The following is a 6,610-nucleotide window of genomic DNA, read 5'->3' as shown; positions in this document are numbered from 1 at the left end:
TTGATCTACTAAGCTTTAAATAAATTAAAGCCAACACCACTAAAATACCATAAACAAAAAGAAGATATAACTTTGATAGTGGCAGTGATGTTTCCATTGACTGATAGTAAATTAAAATTGCACGACTAATGCGAAAAGAAAGGAAATCCATTTTCTCTAGAACTTATCTTGTAATATCTTTTATACTCCTCTGTAGAACTGGTTTCTAAGGTTTTGCTCTTAGCAACATGACGTGTCAATATCAGGTAGATAATTGTTGTTACGAGGAAACATATAATTGTTGTGCTTTTTTGTTTTAAAGTTTTTATAAAGGTTAAGATAAAACGACCTTTACATTCCAGAAAAATATAAAAGAATATCTTCTTATTTAAACTAATGTTTCGCTTTTGTGGCTTCTACGGGGAAAATATACATAACTGTTTAATATTAAAACATTCGTTAAATTAATAAACTGTTTGTAATGTTATGTTTCTCGAGTCTGCCACGACGCGCATCTAAAAATGTATAAAATATTATTTGTGTTTCATTGTTGTTCTTTGTAGCTATAATACTAACTAGTGAAGTATTAGAAGGGCCCGGCATCACCAAGCGTGTTAAGGCGTTAGACTCCTAATCTGAGGGTCACGGGTCCGAATCCGGGTGGCACCAAACAAAGTTACTCTTTCAGCTCTTACGCGAAATTCAAAACAAGCTAGAATTTTGAAATAAGACAATAACGTTTCGACCTCAAGATGACCTAAGAAGGTCCAAACATTGTTCTGTACATTGTATTGTTCTAATACTCGTAGTACTAGTCTTGAGAATACGATTTTACTTCAAAAATGTTTCTCGTCATCACGAGATATAAAATATCTTGCACTGACAGCCGCATTGTTAATGTTAGTTTTTGTTTTCTAGGATTCCTAGCTGAGCGAGCAACGATGGCCGAATAGTTGAGGCACTCGACTCGTAATCTGTTGGTCACAGGTTCAAAGCAAACCAACCCTAGTTGAGTATGTAGCCTCGTAAATCGCGTTATTTTTTCCCTCTTCTAAAATAGATTTGAACAAAGTTAAGTACCAGTTGTCAGCCTTAAGTTCCCAGGTTTATGGCTGAGCCGTAGGAGGAGGGGTGAAAGAGAAATTAAATAAACAAAAAATGGAGGCAATTTTAATAAAAACTAATTTATTAGCGAAATGAAATGCAACATGATATTTTTCTTTAGACTAAAGCGTCAGTATCTGGTATTTAAGTGTTTGTTTCTGTTACAGTGATAATGAGTTGTTTTTTTCTGAAAATGTATCTCCACGCTATTATCAAAATGCGCATGCGTATACACCGAAGTAAATACACTTAAAAAGTTCAAACGGCAATATAAAAGTTTATGAAAGATGTAACATTAGGTTGTAGAGTAACAGTATATGTTTATTTGTTGCTACCATTAAGTCAGTAAAATTTAACAATAACTAAAGTAAAGTAAAAATGTTCACAGGTGTCAACTTATTTCTTTATCGAATATAAGCGTATATAAACTTACAGAGGCCTAATTCATATTAAGCCTAAGAGAAGTGGACTTACAGACCACGGTGTTTCCCATTATAATATTTGTCAATGTATGGCTGATACTTATAGGTTAGCAACATGCAACATGACTTTCATTAACTCTCCAAAAAAGAAATCACTCTAATTTTTGACAAAGAAAATAGTATCTGCATTTGTAATTAACTCTTTATTTTTTACAAAATAAAACTTGGATTAATGTGTAAACAAATAATGATGATTTTGTGTGTGTAAAATAAAAATATATATCCTACAGAACATAATTTCTGAAGAAAATGTTCCAAAAATTAAATCAACATTTCCAGCAACCTAGTCTCAGTCATTTATTACATTTCACACTTAACTAACAAAATTATTATATAGAGTACTATAGATGATCAACTCAAGATACATTGGTTAGATGAAATTCAATTTAAACAGGGTTCAACCTAATCATCAAAATAGTTTGTCTTGTTAGAAGATGAGAGTTGGAAACATGATCCAACATAAAACACGTGAATAACATTAAATGTTAAAAATATGTTGATGACTGAGTAAAAGTCAGTAGCACCCAATTTAAGGTATTAGGTTGTCCAGAAATAAATGCCAAAATTCTCAGGATAACATTCAGAAGCTGAATATAGATTACCTTATCATTGGTTTGTTGGTTTAGTCTAATGATTGTTGCTTATAAGGTGTCTTAATTGTCTGCTGTTTCAACTTGGAATATGTTTTGCAACCCCCAAATCTGCATAGATAAGAGGGATTTTCATCTGTTTTTTGCTCTACAACTTCAAACATAAAGAAAACTATTATAGAAGATTGAGATTCTTAATAATTTTTTTCTAAACACAGTGGCTGATAAAACCAGTCAAACTAATGCTTAAAACTGAGTTAACTTTATGTATCAGTTGAAATAAACAATTTAATGGATAAGCATATAAAATATGGTTATGCATTTTTCATTTTGCCATGGACAGTTGTTAATTTTCTAAAATACACCCTGACAAAAGTGTTTAAATTTATTTATTTATTTTTCAAGTAGTTTCTTTATTAATTATGTCTGAAATATAATTTTTTAAAAATCAAGCTAATGAAACATCATTTAACTTATTCTTAACTCTTAAAATGATTTTATCATCCACCATTGTGGATTGTTCCTAATTAAGTTTTAATTGTTTTCAGATCTGACAAGATCTTATACTTCTGTTGTAGCTTTCACTCACATTCACAATTAACTTCGTTAATATCAAATCAAATTACGTATAAAAATAGTTTCAAGGTATAAAACATTGTTTGAGACTGTCCTTAAACCCTGAGGTGAAAGTTTGGATGGTACTTCTTAAGATAAGTCAGTTGTTTGGAATTAGTATCTTCTTGTCCATTTGTGTAAAGAAAGAAATTAATAACTGTAATTGAAATCTGTTGAGAAGCTCCTTTTGTATAAAATATGGCTACCTTACTAATGTTGTTTATTTAACCAGATGTGATTATTAAGACATGGAATTTACATATTCCAATGATATTTCAAACCTTACTTAAACTAACACACTTTTACTGATGTTCACTATAAACACATTCACCTTACATTGCATATCACCCATTAAACATACCAATCACTTGTATATTACTTGACAACATTTACATTATAGAAAGGACAGTAATTGCAATTATGTTTCAAAATAAACCTTTTTTATATATTTATATATAAATGACACACTATCTTGAAAAACAGAATGAGTCAAATTGAAAACACACAACCATCATCTGATGCTCAAATTTGTATGTACACAGATCATAGAACACCTGGCCGTAAGTCAATTTATTGTTATTACCTGTTTCATTGTACATATTTTAATTTATTGTATATCTGTGAAAAGCAGAACCAAATTTACACAGGGAAAACCAGTCACATGCTCACTGAATACAGAAGAGAGATTTATAGAGCAATTTCAGTTGAGAATTTAAAGACAATTTCTGTATAACATTACACATCAATCACCAAAGAATCAAAATCAAAAATAATATTTTAAATAAGATTGTACAAGCCATTTTAGTGTTAACAAATACTTCAGCCTTTATAAATAAAAAAAAACATATGTTTTTGTTTCACTTTGTTTTCTTTATTCCTTTGAATGTTTATAAAAATTGTCAAAATTATTTATTTTAATTTTTTTCAAATTCTTTATATTAACTGTGTTTTTATATATTTCTTGTAATCATAATTTTTTCAAATTCTTCATTAACTGTGTTTTTATGTATTTCTTGTAATCATAATTTTTTCAAATTCTTCATATTAACTGTGTTTTATATATTTCTTGTAATCATAATTTTTCAAATTCTTCATATTAACTGTGTTTTATATATTTCTTGTAATCATAATTTTTCAAATTCTTCATATTAACTGTGTTTTTACATATTTCTTGTAATCATAATTTTTCAAATTCTTCACATTAATTGTGTTTTTACATATTTCTTGTAATTATAATTTTTCAAATTCTTCACATTAATTGTGTTTTTACATATTTCTTGTAATTATAATTTTTCAAATTCTTCACATTAATTGTGTTTTTACATATTTTTTGCAATCATAATTTTACTTCTTTAGCTTTATTGAACACTTTGTCTCTACTTTCTTTGTCTTTGTTATATCATCATTATTAATACTCAATGGACGTGACGATGACTGAAGAAGGTCGAAACATTGTTCCCTCCTCTACCTAAAAAATTTTCTCAACCCAAACGAGTCGTTTTTACATATATATTATTAATACTCATGTCTTTATCTCATAAAACGTTATTTTCTCATTTGTTGTTTTCCATTCAGAAAGTCCTGTCATTAACCAACAAGCTTGTTTCAGGCTTGAAAAGAAACATTTGATAGAAACATTACAAGAAAATAAAAAAATTAAAATAATTTAACACCAAGTTTAATTTATTATTGAACCATCACATTGTTCTGTTATTTTATATACATACATTTCATTCATCACAAACATATTACATATATTTTGTTTCATCTGTTTAGTTTTCATGAATTCTATATCAGAAATTGTTTTGATGAATTATTGTCCCTCTAGGGCTATAATTGATAATGTGGGTTTTAGTTACATCTGTACTTGTTGCAGTATACTAGAATTTCTATCATTAGTTATTGTTGTTTTCAGTTATTTAATTTGAAAAATTTATATCAATGTCACTCTCATGTTTACATGATTTACTGAGCAAGATATCAGATACTTTGCTTTAACCAACATTTTACACTGAGATATTGTAAATTTTTCTGTCTGTTTGTAGTAGGTTTTGAATGTATCTGTGGAGGGTAACAGCTCGTGAATTGAATAATATGAAATGCTTGATGCCAGTTAGGTAATACTACTGGTTTAGACATTTAATGTACAGTTCATCAAGTGAGTTTTAAGTATGCTAAACATGAGTTACTTTATTACTTTTATCAGAGGTTTGGATGTTTATGTCTTATGTATGTGTCTGTCAGAAAATTTGAGAAAGACTAATATCCTGCTTATGTTTATTTTGGACATAAGAATCGTTTAGTGTGTGGAAAACAACAACAAAAGATTTCTGTGTCCACATTTTACACAACATCATCACAAACACAACTTATATATAGTTGAGAATATAACAGGAGATGACATTTCTACCTATAACTCTTTTTAAAATAAAAAAAAATACCACGCCTGTCTAATGCTATCAGTGTTGATAGCTTTTATTAAGTTGAAGTTAACACTTTAGTAACTACAACTAATGCATCTGTTAGCCCTCATTAATCACAAAGTGTTTGTTGGTTTCATTTTCTAATATGTAAAACTGTAAATACAATGGAACCTTTTAAGTGGAAACCACAGAGTGAAATTGGTGAAACGAAAAGCATGCTTCTGTTTAGTATGTGATTATCAAAACACATGTTTTACATTAGATTATGATAACAAATCTGTTTTTTTGAAACTGTACTGTTCTCCAGCTAACAATGTAAAGAACCTGCTCAGTCACCTTGTTTACATGTTAACTGTTTATGTTGGACAAGTATCTGAGTTTGGAATGTTTCCTTATGAATCAGCCTGTAACATCAATCAATACCACACCAACAACAACAACCTGTAGTTGTTAAGTTAATCAACTTTATCTTCTCCCCAGATCTAAATAAATCTTTGCATTGATAACTTTTAACAAAAGTAAAAATGTTTATTGTACTGTTTGGTAGTTACTTCAGGGAATACATGTTTCCTTACTTCTGAATTTTAGATAAATTCCATTCTTTAGATAACATAAAGATCTCTAGACAGTTTTAAGGAATATCTTCTCATTTAGAAAATGGTTTAGAAATAAATGAAAAAAAAAACAAACTTTAAAAGCAAGAGAAGTAAAAACACAAACCTACCAAGTCTTCAACACAGTGAACTAACACACAGTTTTCTGAATTTTATCACTCTTGTGATGTCTCATGAAGTGTTAATTATAACATCTTAGCTATCAAGTTGTATTAAAAAATGGAAAACCCAAGGCACAAACTTGTTATACCCACCTTTTTAAAATCAAATGATGCTGCTTATTTGAAGCAGTTAAAGATATGACCTTAGTTTAAGAACATTACATAAAGTAAGATAATAAAACCTACTGGAAATATGTTCATAAAGATTTAATAATTAATACTAACAAACAAAAATAAATAAGAATAAAAATTCAAAAAACAAAAAACTTAGTGATGTAAAGATGAAGGAACTAAGATACATAGAATGTTTGTGAAATAATGGAATCACATGTGAGTTATAAAGGACTATATGGATATGGTAGTATTTATAATATCCACAATCACAAGTAGATCAGGAGAGTTTTTGTAATGTTACAAGTGATGAATCAATCAAGAATACAAACAAACAAACATACCTTCTTATAAATTAATAAGTTAACTGTATAATATCAACAAATAAAAATAAAATAGAAGTTTATGAAATTATTTAGAAAATTATCTTTTATAATCATATTATATACTTACTGTTTTATAAACTTAGCTGTTTTATTATTTTTATGAAGATATAGTTATTAAATTTATTTTTTGTTTGACCAATAATCA

This window comes from Tachypleus tridentatus, chromosome 10 (genome assembly GCF_004210375.1).
Source record: "Tachypleus tridentatus isolate NWPU-2018 chromosome 10, ASM421037v1, whole genome shotgun sequence".
NCBI classification, from domain to species: Eukaryota; Metazoa; Arthropoda; class Merostomata; order Xiphosura; family Limulidae; genus Tachypleus; species Tachypleus tridentatus.
Note: the sequence above shows the minus strand (reverse complement) of the source record.